Source organism: Atractosteus spatula, chromosome 8 (assembly GCF_055471065.1).
Source record: "Atractosteus spatula isolate fAtrSpa1 chromosome 8, fAtrSpa1.hap1, whole genome shotgun sequence".
In the NCBI taxonomy this organism is placed as follows: Eukaryota; Metazoa; Chordata; class Actinopteri; order Semionotiformes; family Lepisosteidae; genus Atractosteus; species Atractosteus spatula.
This window is the reverse complement of record NC_142713.1, coordinates 9,189,215-9,212,558: the sequence shown is the minus strand read 5'-3', so window position 1 is coordinate 9,212,558 and position 23,344 is coordinate 9,189,215. Positions and strand designations below refer to the sequence as shown.

General features: G+C 40.9%; 1 protein-coding gene across 1 annotated transcript in view; it reads right to left on the bottom strand.

Moving 5' to 3' along the window:
• wnt5b (wingless-type MMTV integration site family, member 5b) overlaps nt 1-23,344 on the bottom strand; it is a 96,918-nt gene that overhangs the window by 18,021 nt on the left and 55,553 nt on the right. The window lies entirely within an intron of this gene.

The following is a 23,344-nucleotide window of genomic DNA, read 5'->3' as shown; positions in this document are numbered from 1 at the left end:
CGGACACTCCTGATTATGGTGAATTTTACTACAACTTGTCTTGGAATCTAGTCGGCCCACTATGGCTGACTCAACAACATAAAAAGCATTACAGTGTAATTAATAGGATGGTTTATGTATGTATAACTGAGGTCACAAAGACAGTACTTCCAAGATGGAATAGACAATTAGGTCTCCCATGCTCCACGTAACAGACCTATATTTAAAGTACATAAGAAGTTAAACCTCAAAACACGGTGCAGTTTATCTTGTTTTCATTCATTTTGCTACTAAGCAGACGTGTGTAAATTTAGGAGAAATAATGACACACCAAATGAGTGAAAAAAATAGAGGCCGTGAGTTCACCGGCCCCAGAAACACGCTGCTGAGTTCGCCTCGTAAGATTGTCTTTCTCCTCGGTACTTTTTGTGAAGATTGAAGTAAAAGTTCTTTGGGTTTATGAACTGCTCGAATTACCCAGGATGTCCTGAATCGCTTGAGTTACCAAAGCAGTCCTCCTGATTTCGTAAGTGTAAGGCTAAAGGGATGGTACATTCAGTGCTTCACGTTTATGCAAAGATAATTAATCCATTAACCTCCAAAACTGAAAACTAAGCCCACCTCTTTTAGCGGTTGAAGAAAACCGTTAATATTACACAGCTTTGCCCTGGCCAATGATTATTCTGCGTATTGTACTGCTGTACATCATGGATCAAATGTAAATCCAATTTAGTTTTAAAATGGTCTAAATCAGATTTAATCGTAGTTAAATTTAAAACCACAATACGCCACGCCGATGAGCAATATCGCCTAGGGAAGAGGGTAGTGTTGAGGAAAATCATAATATGTCTAGAGTCATCTGAAAATTGGACAGGATTTTGGTGTATGTATTCGAATAAATACAGATGTAGCATACCTGTATAATTAATAAAAGAGATTAACCCACACACCCTCTCTGAAATTGGGCGCAGTAGGACCTCTGTATCCAATAGAGGAACGTTAAAAGTGCACAAGGTACAAATGATAAAAAGGAAACCAGGGAAAATCTCAGCTACATGAACATTACAAGCGCTATAATGTATACATTTAAAACTAGCGAACCCATAGTTCGGAAATAGCTTAGAAATACTCACAAATTAAGTGAAAATACTAACATTTTAAGTAGTCTATGTCTGGAAGTTCATTATCTTACCTTAAGCGTCAGCTTTTGACTAGCCATCTTGCTGTCATATAAAATCAACATTATTCGTGTTAGTCTTCCGGATTTTTTCAACTGTTTTTACCCTGTAAAAAATAATTCGCCGTGATATGCTGCGATGATTTAAAAAACAGTGCCGTTTTTATTTGCTTTTGTTGGGACCATGGCAAATTTACCATCGTGGCCAAACTTTGGTTTTATTGCTTCAATCACCGTAAGGCATACAGGTAGGGCAGCTATTTCCCGTCTTTAAAATTCTTTTCATACTGCTCCACGGAGAGGCCGCGGCAGTCACTGAGGAGTGGAAAAGACGCCATTCGATTTCCGAAACGTCTCTGCATGATAAAGTACCAGCCTGGGCCAGGTCTTTGATCTCCCTAATCCACACCCCAGAAAACAAAAAAAAAAAGGAGCACCGATCACCTTCACACGATCACCGACGTTTCGACGCAGTTCTCACCTAATTACATGTGTAAAGCACTTTTACATTGGACAGTTTAAAACGCTGGCAGGTAATATGCTGCCCACAAACCGACACTGAAACAGAGCTGCAGTCTGTTTCTATTCAAAAACTTCTCAGATATACGAGTTGAGGGATTCCACAGCTGCATCCACAAAAATCAAAAGCGCCGTATATATTAAACATACTGCTATATGTTATTTTCAGAGATGTATCCCAGTTTAAACAGGCGTTGTTTGAAAAAAATATCAACCTGTTCTATTGACCAATCTGATGTTCAAGGGTTGGTGTTTATCCTGTTTGTTTGTCCCATTTGTGTCGGAAATACACTTAAATTTAACATTCACTTGTGATAAATATTTTATATTAAGACCACGCGATGTTGCACGCACTGTGCAGTTCATCTGCCCCGCCATAGATACATGCGGTGACTATTAACACAGCGTGAACAGATACAAACTAGGGGAGTTAAAATCTAAAACTAGTTGAATTAAAAATGAGATAAATAACAATAAGTATATGTTGGAGTTTTGTTAACAAGGGTGCGTTTACAAAACAAATAAAACGCTGTGTTGTTGTCTTGCTTGTTTTTTTTTTGGTTTTATCCTTGAATAATCACATTTGATTTAACGAACGTTTCCTATCTGGATGGCGTAGACAATAAAATCAGTACAATATTAGATTTGCCACAGGCAATCTGGAAAAGTCCTTTACATTGCGACACCCTGTAACTCTTCGGTTTGCCATTAAATAACTCATCTGCTTACCAGATGTTGGAACGCACTGTTATAAATAGCATCCCCAGTTCCTATCCCTGTTCCAGCTCCTGCTCCGAACGTAAACAGAAACATGAATCAAGTGTTTATTTGATATTAAACCTCTCGGCCACAACCGATAACCTACACTGGAAGGAAGCCTTTATGAGCAAGCAAAGCAAAACAAGACTGCGCGGTTAATATCATCCAATATAAGATACAATGCCAGTCGGACTCGAAACAATGAAAACAAGTCCAATTGTACCGCTGATGATGATCATTTTAAAATTCGACCGAATCAGTTTTGCTCCAGGATTCACGAAATGCGCACGCTTATGCCCCTTGGGTATCATATAACTAAACTGTTCTCTATGGTAGCGTACTTTAAAAACAACAGTGCCTAACCGCACTGGATGCCGCAGTTGGCATACTTATGAAAATATCTGGATTACGTTGGAGGTGGGATACGTTAAAGGTTGGGGATTAAACTCTACCGCTATTATGAATTATGCCATTTTCTCCCCCCCCGCATGCAGTGTACAACCTACATTTTGCAAAACATGCACGTACATTTGGGGCCACAAGGTGGTGAGATGTTTAGAGCTAAACTGCTGGTATCGATTCCGGCCTGGGACACCACGTGAGGCACTGTGTTCTACTGATGTCCACTCGGGTTTCTCCCGGTGCGTCGGTTTTGCTGCAACCTTTCTCAATACACGCGGCCCGGCTTAAACTGGCGTCTCTAAAATGTCTGTGTGTGCCCTGCAATGGAATGGCCATCGTTTCCCACACAATCCTTTCCCCTGCATTGTACGCATTTAAAAAAAAAAGTTCAAGCAGGGGGTTGTGTCAGCATGCGTAGGCCGCACAGGAACAAGTTAAAAGGTTTATTCCATGCTGAAAACAGAAGAAAGGAAACGCAACGTTGCGTTTCCTTTCTTCTCCTTTCAGCATGGACTAAACTTTTACCTTGTTCCTTCACATTTAAAAAAATACGCATTAGCAGGAAGCCGCTGATGCACAGGGCGCGAAGCGGAACCACACCGCGGCGGACATACACACGGGCACACCGGGGTGACACAGACCAGAAAAGCCGGCCAGCATTTCTTCGTGAGACAGGGGGAGGCCGCCGCATCGGGATAAAATACACGTCGATACAGGGAAAGCGACCTGACCGGCACGGAGAATAGTAGAGGAATTTATTGGCATCTGTACATTGGAACTCTCATTCCCTCAGATCTCTCAGGACACGGACTGTACGGGAGACGGCACAGTACGACAGACAACACCACACCGTGTAGACAGTACATTACAAAACGATACATAATACATTGTAACAGCCAGAACAATAAATTCGTTGTAAGAACAATAAATGTGTGGTTGTGAAAAACAAAACACGGTAGTCCAAGTCGAACGTGCACAGGTGCATTGAGTTCTGAGGCACCGCACCATTAGCTGTTAAGGATCCGAACTGCTATGCAGCGAGATGCTCATGTGAATTCCCAAATTTAAAACTAGGCATCTTTCTACTACTGCACTCTGCCTGAACGACCACCTCTTGCTGAGAGGGGGGCAGGTTGTTTAGCATCTTGAGAAGAGGTGTCACTGACCAACAAGACATTTCAAAAAGAATATTCATTGCATTTAATGTAAGCACCGAATTGTCGTGTGTCGAGCGCAAGGGAGCCAATACTCTTGAAAGCAAACCTGGAACACAACAGAGCGCTGCAATGTGTAGGAAAAGGTGCCTGCGGCGGGTTTTTTTCTCTTAGCAGCTCTTTTTTCTTTGTTGCACTCTGAAACAGCTGTTAGAAAACCAACATGTTCCGGTATTCAATTAGGGGGCAACACAGTTGTGTTCTCAGTTTCCTGCAGCAGATGTTTCGGTTTAAAACACATTACTAGGGGGGAAAAGCTGTTTTTAGGGTGTATAGGATAAAACAGATGAAGCCGGGTAAATAACTCTATAAAACGAAGTGAAGGAAGATGACCATGCTCCAGTGTAACTGAAAACGACCCACTTAAAATGGGCCAAAAACAAAGACTGCACGAACGCTTGTACTTCATTGTTAAAATGATTACCTTTGGCGTAAAACATCTACAAATCAACGTTTTTTTATTTAACTGTGTCTCAAAATCTACGTGATGAAAGAAGGTTTTCTTACCCTGGTTTATTTGTTCCGGAAAAAAAGGAAAGCATTTAGTTCACAAAATAATGTTTTACTCTACATACGTTTGAGAAGACGAACTCTGCCCTCTTGCGGTGTAATACTATATTGTACCTGGTGCTGAAAGGGCTATAATTCACCACGTAATATTGCACCACAATGGTTCAATTGAGCTGTCGCAATTCGTTTCTGTAAATGAAAAAAAAACGTTCTCATTACTATAGGCTACTTTTAAAACTATTGTTTTATGTTATCAGCGGATGTTCCTGAAATGTATATTATCACGTACATTGATACATCGGTTAGTGTCAATGTAATTTACTTTGCTGCGGAATTCCGAGAGGATAAACTTAAGAAAGAAAGTTTTCACCTGAAATAGCTGAGCTTTATTTTAATAATCACGGTGCCAGTCTGTTTTTTTGTTTGTTAAGCAGGCTGTGTTTGAGGAAAACATCCACGACCAAGGGGGTGCCATCGTATTCATGATTTCATTATCTGCGACAGACATAGTGCGTGTTGATGACAACCAGGGAACAGCGTGGAGACGTTACAATAAACCATCTTAAATCACAGAAGACCACATAACTCAATATTGGTGTTGCTGCTGCTGTCTTCCATTATAGATACAACAACCGTTGACATCAGTCTGTCCCTTTTGCATTGTCTCTAATTCAAATGTTCTCAAAGCCCTTGAGTTCATAAATGCAGAGGAAATTAAATAAGTAGTGAGTATCATCACACGATTGTTATATACTGTATATATTTCCGCAGTTTGTCATTTAAATCCCGAGATAAAGTAAGAGCCATGGATAGGCTATAGTAGTTGACGCTGTTCTGTTTCCAGCTGTGTGCATGTAACCAGATGTTTGCTGATATCTGGCCGATATAAACTTCACAGACACGCATGCACGCATGAGGACTATTTTAGAGTTGTTATCACTTAATCGCGGTTTAGGTCTGCATCGATCTGTGTACCACTGTCTCCAATCCGTGCCCAGATTCCTGATTAAGAGTATTTTCCCCGCAGCCCACGTAAATTCCCGGTCTCCCGTGCGGTTGCTTTACAAAACGGAAACCTTCCAAGATCTTTTTGACGGAAGTGTGGGGGTTAATTTGACAATTTAACTCAAAAGCCAAATGAAAAAAAGGAGTAGGACTTTAGATTTAGTGTACGTCAACATCAGCCCCGGGGCCCAGTGTTCAATTCTTGGAGTGCTGTCTGCATGGAGTTTATATGTTCTCCCCCGGTTCTTGTGGGTTTCCTCCGGGTGCTCCAGTTTCATTCAACAGTCCAACGACTAGGTCGGTTAATTGGCTTCTGTGAAGTTGACTCTGGTGTGTGTGCGTGATTGTCTTTCTTTGTGCCCGTCCCATTCTGTCATGCCAGGTTAGGCGCCAGCTTCCCTCGCGAGCCTGTACGGATAAAGAGGTTATTTAAGGAAATTAATGCATGCAATATATATGGCCGTTTGCGATAGAAGTTACCAATACATGTAACTTGCTGTAGTATTTGAGTATTTTCGAATAAATGACGACGGTAGTCACGGTGACAAGTTGCCTTTCTTTGGATTAGCTAGGAACAATGAACGCGGTGTATCTGAGACACTCCTCTTGCAGTCCCGTCCAATACAACTCAGTATGAGCGTAGTAGTTCAAGTAGGTAGCTCCGTCAGGGTGCGTAGGCAGCATAGGAACAAATACAAGTTTATTCCATGCTGAAAAGAGAAGGAAGGAAACACAGCGTTTCGACAAAACACCCGAAGAAGGCTCCACAGTCGAAACGTTAATTCCTTTCTACTCTTTTCTGTATGAGAGAAGCCGACTACAAGTGCGAGTTTCTTTTACTGAGACGTTTTGCCCTAGCTGAATGTAATACTTAGAACTGCATACTGCACACGTACAAAGAAATACGACACATGCCCAAAAATATTTTTGCAAGTAAAAAATACGAGAGAACAATTTGGGAAAATATATAAATAACCCTTTGCGGATGAATCATGGCACACCATAGTAATTACAACGATAGGGCTAATTATTACAGTTCATAAAATGCCACGATTCAGGATACAGTCCTGTTGCAGGTTTCGTACTGAAGAGAATATTAATATTCTAATAGAAAAGTAGTTCGGTTTGTGTTTACTCATCCAAATTAGTTTACCGTTGTCAATTATATTTTTAGTTTAATACGAGGATTACGTCAGTGCTTTTTTTCACCTGGGGAAAAGTGAGAGAAAAACTTTAAAAAGTAACGTTCCCTTCGGTGCGACGTGGTGCGTAGTTTACAGAAATGTTCGTCATCGCAAGGTACTGCAGCTCTCTGTTCTGATCAAGAATTGCAGCTGCTCTGTTTCAGCATTGAACAGCGCCTGCACGTAGTGACATAGACGAGAAGTTAAAAGAACACGCTCATAAATTAGTACAGCTACTCCCCTGAATACTAATAATATTAAAGCTTTACGTGAGAATAATTAATCCGTTTTTTTTGACGGGTGTGTTTAATAATATAAAGACCAATTCAACATGTTTCATTTTAATGATCAATTTCAGTGTTGTACTAGTCCTTTATTGATAACGTCTTATTTATTCGTGGTCGTTGAGTTACGTAAGCACCAAATCACTTCAGTAGTCATCGGAGTCGATTGAGCACAAGTGATGAGGTTACTGCACCTGTTGAATGTCTAGCCTGGTGAAAATCAACAAAGAAAAAAACATACCCCATTAATAAAAAGAGCAATGCCCTCACGTCTTTAGTACTGTATATCTGGGGCTGGATTAAGTCTCCTCAAGTGGACTATCAGTCCTCTGAGTCAAGGCACTGTGTAGGCCCTCCTCATGGATCAGAGCATCATGCCTGTTGTCGTGTGCCACAGACCTTTCAATGGGGAGGTCCAAGTGTGATGGTCCGGGCAGAAGCGTCTGATCACTACAGAACTCGTCTTTGAGTAACTGATGGGAACCTGACCGCGTGGTTCTGCCTTGGTCAAGTCCTGACACCTCACCTGCGGCTCTTTCAGCAGGTGTATCCAAAACGTAACAACATTCTAGCAGGACAACACACGTTCTCATGCTGTGCCGTATAATACCAGCTTTCACGCAAGATGACAATGGGGTGCTACAGATCCTCACTGTCCCTGCCCACTCTGCCCAACCTCTATTTACTTTCCTCCCCTTTGGTAAGCAGTTTACATCAGGATAAGGACTACTGGGTTCTGTAACAGCACCTACCCAGCACTTTAATATTGGAATATGTGCACGGCTCACTGTTATTCTATCATGTGTCACTGTTATTTATTTTATTGCTAGTGATAATTAATAATTTATAATAATAATTGCTTACACTTATATAGCGCTTTTCTGGACACTCCACTCAAGGCGCTTTACAGGTAATGGGGACTCCCCTCCACCACCACCAATGTGCAGCCCCACCTGGATGATGCGACGGCAGCCATAGTGCGCCAGAACGCTCACCACACATCAGCTATCAGTGGGGATGAGAGCAGAGTAATGAAGCCAATTCATAGAGGGGGATTATTAGGAGGCCATGATTGATAAGGGCCAATGGGAAATTTGGCCAGGACGCCGGGGTTACACCCCTACATTCTAGTGTTTAGAATGGTATGTGAAGATGTGTTGGGTGGGTGCTGTTTCTTATTGGCTTTATGTTGCTTATTTGTATTGTATGTCTTTGAATTGTATGAGCTCCCCAATCCAAATTCCATCCAGCTAGTTGTTATGGCAATAAAGTACTGAACTGGGCTCATGCCTAGGATTACCTACTGCCCAAACATGAACCCCAGGAAAACTTTGTGGGATGAGCTGGGGTGATGCGTGGCATCCTGGGCTCAGAGACCAGTGACCAGACTCCTGCCTGCTCAGGCTCTGAGAGGAAAAGGCCAGAATGTCAAAGGACCGCATCTGCAACCTAGTGGAAAGCGTGAGTCACACATGTGCAGCTTGTATCACTTTTAGCAGTAACCTCACTTGCTCTTAGCGGATACGTTCACACTAGGCGTCATGCTGATCATTCACGAGTAACTGTAAGGAATTATTATTAATAATGTGATTTTTTAAAATGTTATGTATACGCATGCCTTTTTGTAAAGTGGTTGCATGACTACCTTATTATACTCTTGAAATAAAGTACTTGTAAGTATTTACAAGAAAAAAACAACAACATTACGTTCGTGGAAGTCCCACAAATAGTGTACATATATTGCCCTTACTTAGACAATACAGAACTCCTACATTCACGTCAATTGGGGATCATAGACATTCCTAAACCTAAAAAAAACATGTTTTTGATACAGAAATGCCCATCCAGACTTTCTCGTCAGTGATTCCGAACCCGGAACGATAGGTAAAAATGTCCCGCATTCCAGTCCCTGCATTAAAATGAACTTCCTAGGAACACACGCATTTCTCATGCTTCCCACAAGGGGGCTCACTTGAACTCCTTATTACGTTGCAGACTGCTAGGATCTAACTAAGACGGTTAGCATCTTTCGGTAATACCTTCACAGGCGTCGGCTTGTTGGGGAAATACTGAAAAGCTTCTTCCCGCCGAAACCTTGGCAGGGGTAGGCTCGGCACCCTTAGAATATAGAGGAAGCTGAATGTTCTCCTAAAGTATTGCTTAAGTGATGCAGCACAATTTATTTCTTTATTAATACTTACCTTCCCTACATTTCTTTTAATAGCAATGATCATCATCATGAGCATTACATTTCTATAGTGATTTTCTTTTTCAAGTATCCGAAAATAAAGGGAATTTAGAGAAAATCTATATTGGAATTTGGGCACAGAAAATGCCTAACTTGAGTTAGAACCCCAGTTTCAAGCTATACTGTTTGATTTTTAATGAATAAAAAGAATGGGGTGAAAAATAATTAACATTTCACAGCACAGGGTCTCGTTTGCATCGTTTGACCTAGAGGCAAGAGCACCACCTACTGGTTCACTCACATAACGTCCGGCAGAATCTTCTAGTTAGATGCCTCCTGTCCGAATTCTGTCGGGAATCAGCTTTGCTTTTATTGTGTAGCTGTTGGCTCTAGTTAAATGCATGAATAACAAAGAGGTAGATGTATTCTTGTGTAATAACCCTCTGAAGGAGCAAGCAGCTAGTTTCACACCTACAGTGGGTACCACAGGAAGCTGATTGGCATACACAGCAAGCAGTTTTGCACAGGACTTAGTCATCAAGACGAAAAACATACTTCTTTCGCAGATGTCAAATGTTGTACCTGGCTCAATAAGCTTTTAAATTCAGGGGAATATAGGGTGAATGCCTGGGGGTTCTTATGCTGTACCTCTTGGGAAATTCATTAGATGAGAAATTAAATTAATCTTAATTTTTTTTCATACAAATGTTGATTACTCATTTGCTCAAAAATTCATTTGGTTCTCACATGCTAGAATCTCACCTGTCAACATCGACCTTATGGAGTTGCTTTTGCCAAAATCTCATTTTAGGAGACCTGTGTCTCAGAAGTGTGCATGCAGAGGCTCTCAATTATAAGAGAAAGATGACATGTATGATAATTCTGTAGATGATACACAGGATGAAATCCCGCACAGTGAGAAAGAGAAATACGCACATCCTCCAAAAGTTCCTTGGAGGGCAGACTTAAAACTGTTATTTCTCCGTCACAATCAAGCAATATGTGCTGGTGGTAATGAGAGTACTATGAATGACAATTACAATAAGATCCGTGTTGTACTTTTGGGTAATTTCACACATACATTTGAACAAACTAGAACAAAACCTGATCTGCTTTCAGTCCGATTAATTCAAAGGGAATATGCAACCAAAAACTGACTTCTACACTCCCCACTGAAATGTACTTAAAACAAAAATGTGTCCCAACACTTATGCTTAACTGAAACCGTGGGAGGGCGCTGTACTATTCTGGATGAGGATCGGCTATTGTAATTGTGTCCCCAGTTCTCTACTCAATACCCTCTGCTTCACTCCAGTTCCCTGCACTGCTCTGAAGAGCTCAATCCCTGATTCCCTTTGTCCTAATTGCTGAAATTTATCTGGGATGTTCCATAATGACAAATCCTTCCATCTATCTGATATAGATAGATTAAATCAATTTTGGCATTAAAAAAAACAAAACATGGGATGTGTTGTTTCAGCCAGAAATTGTTTAACTAGCTGCTGAGATCAATGCTGCCCTTTAGGATGAGCTGATATATGTCAAAAGGATACGCCAGAGTATTTCATGCTTTGTAAGGAATGGGTCCAATAAGAACTGAGGCCCCATCTACCTGTACTGTATATATATATTCCCCTTCTCTTTAATATCTTTAGTGGCATGGCTGGCTCGCTGACAGTCTCAGCTTTGTCACCCAAAAAGACTGACACAGCCAAATGCAGGGAGTGAGGAGGATGGGGGATGGGGTTTTAGTTGAGATGAGGAGGTGTGCCGGTACAGATTGCTGGATACCCGCATCGTTCTCAGCTTTCTTCCGACAGCGCAGAGTTCGCTGAGGCCCAGAAAAAAAAGAGTTCTACAAACACCACGGGCGAAAAAAAAAAAGCCTTACAGTTCAGACAAATGTAACAGACGGCGCGCGTCTCCAGTTGCTTTAAAATTAGTATTCTCCTTGTCTGACGGTCGGGCCAAAGTGCCTTCACATGCACAGTAGTCAGAGAACGCTCTCCCCACACAAGCAGTTAAGAGAAAAGGTCCAGCTGTATCCCAGGGTTCCGTGCGCCAGCACCCCGAGATCAATGGGAATCAAGCTCTGACAGATCTCTGTGGTATGATGTCTGAGGGAGCTGCCTGCTGTATATCATTAGTCTTATGTCTGAGCCGGCTGCTGCCTGTGACTAACCTAAATAGCAGCCAGCCTCTCAATCAGACCCATGTGGGCTGCAGCACACAGATCTGCAAAAACTAGCTGTGAAGTAGCGAACTAGTAGCAGACATCCTCACTAGTTCTTTCACAGTGCAGAGCCTCATGTGCTTTTCAGAGACCGAGGAGGAAACTGCCAAAAGGAAAAACCCCCACAACTGGATTGTACAGTATATCTTTTTTTCTTTCCTTCTTCTCTTCCTGCTTTCTTCCCAAACTCCCCTTCTGCTTTTCCATTCTAATTTCTTCTTCAATCATTTTGGAGTGAATGAGTACTTCTGAGCTACTTCGACAAAGATGACAATTGCAGGGCTTGTTAAAAAAAAAACAACTAATAAAAATTCAGAATCCAGAACATCAAAAGGCAATAACATGCCTGTCACCAAACCCACATTTTATATGTAATGTGTTTTTTTTCTAATAACCTATAAAGTATAACATATTCTTTCAAAATCTGTGGCCTATTTCTATGTTAAAATCCACAACTAAAAGGTAGAAGCAGAATAAGGCGAAAATAGTGTCCAACAAGTAAAGCAAACATTGAACACTGGAATTTAAAGCAAACATTCAATAGTAGTACAAAAAAATACATCTATAAAAATATTTACAAAAATACAATCACATTTTTGGTGCTTATGTAATGTTTATGTGGCATGACAATGTAAAAACAAATTCAGCTCATGACCTACCAGAAACACAGTTCTTGGCTGTGAAAAGTGTCTTCATCCAAAAGAATTAAACTGATTCCCACAAATTACTAACTTGTCAGTAATATTGAAGACTTAAGCACAATAATCAATCACAAGAGCAACTATATAAGCACAGCACATTCTTTACTATAGATCTTCAAATCCATTCCAGTACTGGCTTTGTATATATCCTATTCTAATATTGTTTGTGGAATATATTAAATAATTCAGGTGTCCCATCCAGAGCGCAGGCCCGCCAAGTTCTGTGGATTACTGCAACTTTTAGTGGGAAGAAATGACTTTCTAATATTGGATTTGGGATGGACTAAGTATCTAATTTATACAAATTTAGAGTCATCCATTTTCTAACCACTTGTATTTCCTAACCAGTTGTATTAAAGACTTGAACTGGAATGGATTGAACGATGTGGTATTTGGACTACCAATGTCAAAGATTGTGGGCGTACACGCAGACAGTGAGGACATTAACAGTGCTGTGCTTTTCATGAGTTCATATCAGGAGATAAAAACAAACTGCAAGCTTACATTCCACAAAACCTGTCTGATTGTACTGAAATGTAAGTAGGACCTACAAATTGGCAGTTCTGAGCATGACATACTTCCATAGTTACTGTGGGATCCCCTGTCTCTCTCATTCCTGTGGAGGTTAAAACTTTTTTATGTTGCATTAAACTGAGCTGCCTACTTTCCTCCAGCAGCTGGAGTCTCTTTGATATTTATTTTTTTCCGTCAATAATTAATGGGGGAAGGGGGCTGTTGCATGGTATGTGCACAAATAACCGTTCAGCTGCAAAGTTGCCTGAAAGCTAACTTCCAATTTCCATGAAAGAGCCGTAACAAGAGGGTAGACACATATTTGTTAACAAGTGAGACTATTCAGTCAGCTTTACAATTTAAGAGTAAAAGCTTCTGCACGTAATCATTTTGTACTGGAGAGATGCCTTCCTAGAGGCTTTACAGGTCTTTTCAAAGCAGTGGCACCTGGAGAGCTGGAAAAATTTGTTAAGCTGTTCCAATTAAGCCAATAATTACTTCAGTTAGATCGTTAAGAATTGTGCTGGCCTGAAAACCTGTAGAACTACAGCCCTCCGGGACTGGGTGTGAGACCCCCTGGTCTAACTGGTTCTTGAAAAATCCAGTATTTTCATTTTAGTAAGAAAGATTTTGGACTTGTGTACATTTCAAAACATCCCTTGCACCACTCTTTTGCTGTTACTTTTTAAGGATAAAGCTTTTTTGCTCTCTTTATAACCACTCCCTTCAATCAAAGAACAATCATAGACTTCCTTCAGACTTTGCCAAGACACCAGCGACCATTTTGATACTGAGAAGCCTAGAATTGTTGATACTCTGTATGTTGTACTGTTTCACAGTATTTTTCGCACAACAGAAACACATACATTCCCCTTGTTTTGTTTACTGTTTCTCTAACATGTCCGGATAATGACAGCCAACATTTCAATTGTCTTCCTACAAGGAAGACCCCATCGCATCCCATATAGCTCATGCATCCATTTTTTACCACTTTATCCAGTTCAGGGTCATGGTAGAGCTGGGGCCTATCCAAGCAAGCAACAGACGCAAGGCAAATAACACCCTGGCCTGGACAGCAGTCCGGCGCAGGGCAATCACACAGACACAAATGCACACACTCACACAAGGCAAATGTTCCCAGATACCGATTAACCTAACAACGTGTCTTTGGAGTGTGGGAGGAAAATCTATGCAAAGACAGGGAGAACATGCAAGCTCCACACAGATAGGAATCGAACCCAGGGCCTCAGTGCTATGAGGCAGCAATGTGTGCCCCCTTGCCACCCTTCATGCTTACAACTTGCATATTTATTCCAAAACTGCAACATGTTTCATTTACTCATATTACATTTCTTCTGGTAATTACTGGGTAGCCACTGAAGCCAACCCTGAGAGCTTCAAATATGCTGATATTGTCTGCATTACATGCAGCCAAGGTGTGTGAGTGGAGCTGAATGGCCTCTCTTGGTCTCCAGCTGTCTTTCATTGGCAGCATTTCTGCTAGCAGCTACCATGAGGGGACACAGGCAGTGAGGGACAGGCTGCCTGCAATTGGACAAGGTAAGGGGCAGCACTTCTGTTGTCCAGAAACCTCAATTCTGACCTGCATATTTACCTGTCATTGGACGCTCGCTTTGCCTGGGACATGCCAGCTTTGGCCACAGATCTGTTTCCTCTCCTCTGAGGATTTAAACAGGCCAGCTATGCTCGGTTCACAACAGACCACCGGACCACTTTTCTTCCCTGTGGGCAAACAGCTCATCTCATTCATTTGCGGAAGAGTGGGACGTCTGCCCACAGGGAAAACTTCAAAAGGAATCCATGACCTCCCAGAAGTACAGAAATATAAAAGGCCAGGATTTAACCATCTAGGGCAAATAACCCCATTCCAGAAATTTCTGTGAATAGCAGCAGATGCAGCTTTGACAAACTGGCCAAGTTCCAGCCTCGCGCTAAACTGAGCTCTGACTCAACCTGCTGAATCCCCAGGCAAACATCACGTCAGTACTGTCACTTGTGCTCCCCGGGAGGGGGTGGGTGGAGCTCGGGGATTAGGGTGATCCTGGAAATGTAGCGCTGCATCTCTACGGATGCACCCTGATTAAAATTCGCACAGATATCTCACACTTCCGTTTCGATTGATTAGCTTGACCTGCTCATCGAATCCTGTAGGGGCAGAATATACATCAAACTTTCGGAAAGATTCCTGTTGAGCAGCCTGGAAGAACAAAAGAAAATGGATACAGCAGACATGTGAATGCCAAAAAACGAAACTATACGATCACGGATAGTCCTTCTGTTTCATTCTTTTACTGCTTTGTATCTAGTTTTACTTGTATGTTGCTGTAATTGTCTCTTTTCCAAACGATCAATTTCCATGCAGTGTTTTCCAGAAAAAAAAAGATTATTCTTGCCATTCTTCTCTTAATTAGCACTATTATACTGATTCTCACTCCACCAGCAAGAACGACTCTCACAAACAGCGTGATGTGCTTCTTCTTGGTTCTTTCCTTCTGAAGACATTTTAAAGAAGATGTTTCTTGACAGCTACAGAGCTACAGTCTCCCAAAAATAAACTGGCACACACACAGACACAGTGGTGACAGTTAATTTTTAGCAACCTGTAACACACCCTGACTGTTAACTCTTCACAAATGGATACAATGTTGCCAGGAAAAGAGCTGAGAGAGACAGCTCAAACTGGAAAGTACATACAGCTTCCACCCTCTAGAGTATTCTGTTTCGGAATCAAGAAAAAATGTTGAGAAAGGTACAAGAACCCATCATGGAGGCCTAAGTACCAGAGAATACGCGTTCAGCAATCATTCAAGATGACAGGAAGTGAGAAATATTGGGCCTTGCTTTTGATTTTAAGATCCCTCATCGATTCCTCGTTTGGACCTGTTGAAGGAATGTGAAAAAAAATCATACTAACTGCTACTTTGTAGTTGAAATAAAGAAGAAAAAGCCCTTATACATTCTGGGACTACCATGCAAAAGCTTTATGTTAGCATATCTTACTAAACCTGAACGTATTTTATAGCTTCTTAGAAAACAAAACACCGACAGACATTTTCTCATAATCAAAAAGCAACAGTACAAAGGTCCACACACTGGGACAAAGGCCTATTTAGCCTGGCCTTCACTCAGGAGTAGCAGGACATGCTTTGCAGAGGTGCAAAAAACACAGTGACTTTGCAAAGTACGAAATAACAATTATGGAATATCCGTGAAACAAGCTGAGGTACTGAATGCCCTGGGGTTCTGTGTTTCTGTCTTGATCTCGTCTAGGGTGTAACTGACACTGAGCAAGAGTAGGGTGTGGTGTTGATTTTACAGCTGACTTTACCTTGACTCTCTTATAGATTTGCCAAGTAATTTTTTTTCGTACTTGTCTCCTCTGGTTCAGGCATGCTGTTTCAATATCTTTATGCCTGCATGCGGGGAAAAAAAAAAGTGGTTCCAAAATGCTTTCCTGCTGTACAACAGTTGACCACTGTGCATGTTTATTTCCATTTCTTTTTAAGGAGCAAATGGCAGAAACAATAAGCAATGAAAAACAAAAACAAAAAAAAAGCTATTGAAAAACCACCAGCTATCGCTTTGAACAAAATCATTTTTTGATTTCCATGCTCAGGACATTTTCTCCTCCATTTTGGTGACTAAACAATCCAGCCAGTTTTATGCTTTATTTGCACTGGGTGGGGTCTCGTCTAGCACTCGGCACTTTTAGCTTATTGCCAGCTTGTTTTTTGGTTATAAGTCTGCTTTTTGTCAGAGCTCTAGTGTGTACGTTCCAGGCTTTTCTCTTCTTTAGAATGGAGGAAATGTTGAATCGGTCGTTTGCAAGGGAGCTGAAACCAATTCAGGGTTTTGATTTTTAAAAAAAAAATCTTTTTATAACCTCTCAGAAACGCTGAATTGTTGATCAACCCAGCTTACCTCTGTGTACCCAGTGCTAGCAAGAGAGGAGTGAAGATTATGAAAGTTCTGTTCCTCTACTGTCAAACTGCTCAACACTCAACAAACTGTGACTTCTACAGAGCCTGTAGGAAAGTTACCTTCAGCTGGGAGAGAGTCTCACTGACAGCACTGCAAGTTTAAAGGCAAAACTACAGGTACATCAATTCCAAGGAAGCATGACCAATTGTGTGCAACTACTTGAGGACAAAATGGCACAGCCCAGGTTCAAACTAGCAGTATCGAGCACTATATCTGTGCTCCCAGCAAGCCCCTTTTCTGGCTAAGCATCTCAAGGGTACCCTGATTAAATGTTATTTATCCATTTGTTTTTCTCACGGCACTGTTTCTAAGAGTAGAGGTATTAAGGCTGGTGTCCTGACTAAATTGCGCTCTGGGATTGCGCAATCTGGCCATCCTGAAGCCCCCCCCCGTCCCCGGTGAGACGATTTCTCACTCCTCTCTCTGATCTGCTAAGTGGCGGGGCTTCTGACACACAGTGGCTACTGTGTATCACCCTAATGCACAGGCCCTCAACGTCAGCCCCTCTGGATTCCCAGACATCTACGGGCTTTAAGTGTAAAGGGTGAGAGCAGGAGCTGTCCTCCTGCTGATTCTCTAGCTCTCTCCTTGGCCCTGCGGATGTGAGGCAGGTGTCCTGAAACTTGCCTGTACTGGATAATCTTCATCTGTGCTTTGACAGTATGAGGTTTGCTCCAGCGAGCTGAGCTGATTAAGACCTCAAAATGAATTCACGTTTGGCAAGACTAAAATAAAAAGTTGCATTTCTAAGCTAAAAATCAGAAATGATAGTCAGAAGCCAAGCGACTACCAACGTTCGCTCAAGACAGTGGCAGTACTCATGGGCTGGAGAACATATGATGCAGGGGCCATCTGTAAGAAGTGTGACAAAAATGCGCCAAGTTGTTTACTAGGCTTACTAAGTCTAAATAAGTCTGGGAAATCCTTTAACTGACCTCAAGGGCACTGACAAAGTCACTCCAGTGGGCTTCTTCAGAATAAACAGTGAAATCCAAACCAGAGGACACAATTACACGGACGTGCATTTGAAAATGAGAGCAGCAGGCACTTCTTTTCCCACAACATTGCGGGAGTAGGGCACAAGCTAAAAAGCCTCCCTGGGGAAGCCGGCACCCTGGTTTATCTCAAGAAACGGCTGGATGAGATCCTTGTGTCAATTAGCTGCTACGTAACACCAAACAAGCCAGATGGACTGAATGACCTCCTCAGTAAATGCTTGATGTTTGTTTCCATTCTTATGATTTGGACACAAAACAGAACTGGAATTTACGATAAACAAGGCTACGTCTAATCACAAACAGAATTAAATACATAACCGCAGGACAACAGACCCACACTAATGAAGTCTTGTCAGAGCAGGTCCACTGAGTAAGACCGAATAAGAGTGTTGATTGGACCTAAACAGGGGGTCAAAGGTGTTTCAGGGTGCCTCTCATGACCCCCGGTGCCACTGTTCCAAAGGAGCCCAGCAAGTAATGTTAATCCAAACTACCCAAGAAGGAGAGCAGAAAGAAGGAAAAACTAGAACAGAAGGAAGTTTCTAGAACCCTCCGACAAGTTAGACTTTCTTTGTAAAGAAGGGATTTTTAGATAGGGAGATCTATGCATAGACATAGCTGTAGCAGGGCTGTAAGAAAAGGTGACATCACTCACTTGGCACCTGGACAGCAAGGAGCTCTCCTGTTGCAGGAGGCCTGGTCTTTTGGCATAGTGAGAGTGCTACTGTGTGGCTCGACAGCCAGAGTTGCCCACTGAGTGGCTGAAATCACATCCTGAAGGAGGTGGGGCTAAACCCATCATACTGACTCATCACGTTCTTGGTCTAAAAGGTGTGGCGGCGATGAAGTTAAAAAAAAAAGAGGCTAACAAAATGCTGGGTTAACTGAAAGTGTAAAACCCAAATTAAGGGAAGCCGTGTTAAAATGATAAAAGACATTGGCTAGACCTCAGTCGAAACATTGCCTCCATTTTTTTTTCTTAATTCCCCTGTAAGCTGCTCCGGAGGCAGTAACAAAGGGTAGCAGCCAGAAAAAAAAAAAACCCTGGTGGGAGAGGAATGTAACACGTTTTAGCCTAGAAATTACACAGGGACATGATACAGATATTTCAAAATCCTGCAGGGCATTGACAAAGTCCAGTCAGGAAGTGTCCCCCCCCCCCCCCCCAAGATCAGCAAAAAGTCAAGGACCCAGGGACACAAGTGGAAAGAAAATCTAAACTTAGGAACCCAGGAAACAGTTTTCCACAGAGTACGTTTATAGCCGGCACTCCACTTCTCTCAACCCGACTGTTAAAGCTCACTCTGTGAAATCCTTTAAGGAGCTACATGATATTCCTTGGATCATTGAAATACTAGTGACCAAACAAGCAAGACAGGCTTGGTGGTCAGCTCTTCTTTTTCTGCTCCTATGAGTCCTCAGTGAATCTTTGACTGCATTTCTGAAGGTGATCGGCATAATTATGGCCTTCTGTTGGATACATTAACAAGGTCTTCTGCCCATCGTTGCTTAGGAAATGAACACAGTTAGTCCTGTTATCCCCTTTGTTTGTATCCCAGAAGTGATTGGATGGCACGGGGGTCTGTTCCGTGCATAAGTTCATCTCATAGTAACTGATTTGTTTTCTCATTTCACGAATGTAGTGGCTTGACAATGCCACCAACAACAAAGCAAGAGGCAAAAATGCCTACAGGTCTGAGGAAATTACAGTGCTTTAAGTACTCTTGCACACAAAAACTTTTTTTATTTGAGACTACAGAATCAGTAAATGATTGATGATGACATTTCTTTTATTTATAAGCGCACACCAAAAAATTAAGTCTCAATTGTTAAATACTTGATAAGAACCGCAAGATTCTAAGCACAGTGCTGCTTTCATCATTCAGCCTGAAATCATTATCGCCAACATTCTCCATGTCCTTATCATGACTACACACTTTGGAGGTCTGAAGGGCGATTTTTAATGAATGGGAAATTTTAAAGTAGCCACCAGAGCCTGTTGAGGGCACATTCAACTCAGATGCATGACAGCATCCAAGGTGTTCTTAATAGACATCAGCCCCATGAAGCTATGCACAGCAAAACTCTTTTGTTCATTGTGCACAATCAATTAGGAGGCTCTGATCTATTTTGTTGAAAAGAACAAAAATCAAGTGTTAACTGAAACTGAAGTCAGGAGGTATACATACAGAATGGATATCTTATCTCCTTTACTAAGTAAAGCAGTCTCATCTCACAATGTGTGACCTAATTCCAAGAAATTCCTTTGAAGACCCTGCTGAGGTTACATATTGAGGTTATTTTCTTTGGACTAAGACAGTTCACTTCTGGAGTCGTTAAAATTTGAGGGCTAAATACATATGTTTACTTGAGTTTTAAAATTCTGTAGCTCAGTTGTGGGTGAGCTATCTAATGGAAAAAGACACACTCTGCAGGTTAAATACTGAGGATCAGACATTACAGACGGATGTAAATACAGAGGCAACAGTGCAAGAGACTTAGAACAGTAGGAATCCAGAAGAGTGTAAACAGTTAAAGAGTGCACACTGCAAACAATCTTTGCTGTTATGTCAGAAAGAAGTGTACTCCCATGGTGACCAGTGTTGAATACTATATAATCAAAAGTTGAAAGTCATAAATGGTGGGTGTAAGATGCATTGTCAATACTTCTCTTCAAGTAGTAGGGGCAAAAGATTAAGCATCATAAAATACATCTGACTTTTTTGAGTGGGGAATATTACACGTCACACGTAGCGCAAACTACTCAGAAGTTTGTCATTTCACATTACTGTTGGTAGCTTCACATTTTCAACTTTTGTCTGTTCATTGCTCAATCCATATTCATGCCCTTGTCTGTAAATAGGAAGATAAGAAGACTTAGGAACCTTAGTTATGCATTGAAGACTTAAAATATAGACATGACATAAAAACTAGCAATGTTTCAACAGTGGGTCTACTTTAAACTGACAAGAACCCCAGCAAACATCTGCAAGGAAACACAACAATCCTTTCAACATGGCAGACAATCAGTCATCTTCCTCCCTTGCATTGGAAACAAGCTGGAGTTTGTTTGATACACCTCCAATTTGCATGTAGCACTTGTCTACCTGGGATTTATTTTTTTACAGCCTGATACATCTGAGCAGAAGACAAAAATCTAAAACCGCCTCAGGTGGAAAAAACCACAGACACCCAACTCCAGAGCGTTACCACGGATTTGCCTTTGCCAGGTCAGAGAGAAGAACACTTTTAACATGCGGAGCTGTCAAGAAACACACAGTCTTCCGCACACTGTCAGAGCTGAATGTCAGAGAGCTGGGCTCTCTCGCATATGACAGACAGCCTTGAATTTCTGCAAGTGTTGTGTGCAAAGGTGTTGAAGGTACTGACATTCCTCTGCTTTCTTCAATCAAAGTCTTTGCAAGGGCCCTGAACATTAAAGAAAAGACAATTAAGAATTGGCTTCCAAAAGACCCGCATGTTAATATTCAAAAGGAAAAAAAAAAGAGATTCCTGCTGTCAGTTCTGCTGCATTGCTTATTCCTCTGCAAACGTGAATGTGTTTGTATAGCTTCCCTTCTCTCTTCTTCTTCTGTTTTGCTACACTTGAGCTGTTTCTGCGAACAGTTTCCCATCGTCCTAACTTACAAATGTCAATACACGGAATTTGCAGACAAAAAGGCCTTGAAACAGCAGTAATGGCTGTATCAGGGGCTTATCTGACAGGTAAAACTGAACAATAAAATTCTATTTAATGTTTGATTTTTTGGGGTGGAGTATTAATTAAAAGAGTTAATTACATTTAATTAATATGAATTAAAAGGCTCGCAGTTTTATGACAGTGAATGCAATACCTAAGTGTTCCATATGTCATAGACAATATTTATTGAAATGGTTCAGACATCCCTGAACATGATACAAAATAAGGCAGTACATTTCAAAATCATGAGCTTTTTTCAATAAAAAAACCACAATAGTTCAGGTCCAGCAAGCGGAATATTATCATAACAGCCAAACAGATGTACTGGCCAACAAAAACAAAGGAGGGCTTCAACACTGCCCAAGTCTTAATAATATAACTGCAGTTCTTAAAATAGCTGGAAAATTGTTCCAAACAACAGGGAAGATGCAACAAGGTCTTTGACCAAGAGCACACAAAGTTTTGGGGAGAAGCAAAACATGTCTAACATAAACATTATGTAGATCGGTTTAATCATTTTGTACATTGGAAGTTTTTTTTAAAATCAAATACGGACATGAAAACGTTCAAGCCACTAACAACACAAAACAAATGATAAAATTAATAAGGAAGGTAGACACGGCTTTGGAGGAGGGTAATATAGTGTAGAGATCTGTGAGATACACATACTGCTTTTCATTTATTTGGTCTTGAGACTTAGACTTCCCCATTTCTTTCCCATGTCTTCCTTGATTGCTTTAAGCATTTTATTTTTCATTTGCAAAACATGGTTCCAGATGCCAAGTAGTGGAAGGAATGACTGAAGTTCGATTCAGTCTTCTCTCAAGCTCAAAGCAAACATCAAGACTGGAAATTAGTAACATCGATGTTTATGAGGCCAACAAAGCATACAATATGATATATAAGCATTTGCATTTTTAAAGAATACAGTTTTGTTGTATTTTTTAAAACGTTGTTAATGGAATAGGAAATGGGCCTTGGGCTAGTATGACTGGAAAGCGCACAAGTTTAGTGTTTTTGTGAGGACAAATAGAAATGTCTGAATAGTGTTGATCTATAACAATGGCTAGGTTATTCAATGTTATTAAAAATGTTAAATGTAATTCTGCACTTTACAAAGTTCATTTTTTTTCATTTTTCTTATGCATACCAAACAGAATAACACACAACGTCTAAGATCAAAACAGTGAAAATGTGTTCACTGCTGAACAAATCATAAAATTTGGTGTGCTTCTCAACTTCCCTTGAGTTGAGTCCCTTCATATTAAACACAAAATTATTTTTCATAAATGATTTAGGAGAAAAGGTCTAATTTTTAATTTTAAGTTAAAGCACCTTAGCATTATTGACTCATTTAGAACGTATTTTTTTTACTTCCAAATCAAATGAATTTAAATATTTTTTTAAATAATGTCAATGAATACTTAGATAAAGACAACCTCGAAATAATTACCTTTGTATATTACTCTTTCGTCTTACTAACATCTAAAAGCTCTGTAATGTAGATGACAACACTCTTGTCATTGACATTACGGAGCTTTTAGATGTTATTATACATTATCTAGTATACTTTGTTTTCTTATTTTGCAGTCACGGTTTAACTTTGCATTTTAAAAAGTGTCACTATGAACGGAAATCTACCACTGAACAACAGAAATGACAATGGAAAATAGGATGCTGTTTAGAGGGAGGGTTAGATCGAGACAGTTAGCATTTCGCTGTAAGATATTATATTAAATAAAAAGCTTAACAACACAGGCAATAAAATTTTCCCCCTTCCGTTAAGGGTTAAGAGTAAAGTGAACTGAATTGTAAGAAGTTGGTTTCCAGGGGAACTATTCTTACTGTTCCAGCTGAGCTGGGAAAAACCAACAGCCTTTGACAGAAAGGGGGAGAGCAGGAGCACGCCGGAAAGTGTGTTGTAGTTAAAATAGTTTTGTCGGAGCGAAAGTGTGTTTGAGTTCGTTTTAAAACAC